Consider the following 270-nt stretch of genomic DNA (forward strand, 5'->3'; position numbering starts at 1 on the left):
AGGCTTCAGAACTGATTTGGCTAATTTGACCTGGGATACAAAAAATAAAAAAAAGCCAAACCCAGAAGTCAGTTAAGACTCTGTGAGAGTGACCTAGATTTTGCTGCCTCAAAAAAAGGTACATTCTGCACACTTTTACTATGATGGACTGCACATTGCCCAAAGGCAGAAATGATCGTGCAAACACAAACGTGGGCCACGTGGCAACGCAGTCCGAGACCATGCCAAGGCCAGGCGGGAAGCACACCTGCCTCCCAGCATCCCCCGCGC

The sequence above is a fragment of the Alligator sinensis genome, unplaced genomic scaffold (genome assembly GCF_000455745.1).
Source record: "Alligator sinensis unplaced genomic scaffold, ASM45574v1 scaffold21_1, whole genome shotgun sequence".
Lineage (NCBI taxonomy): Eukaryota > Metazoa > Chordata > Crocodylia > Alligatoridae > Alligator > Alligator sinensis.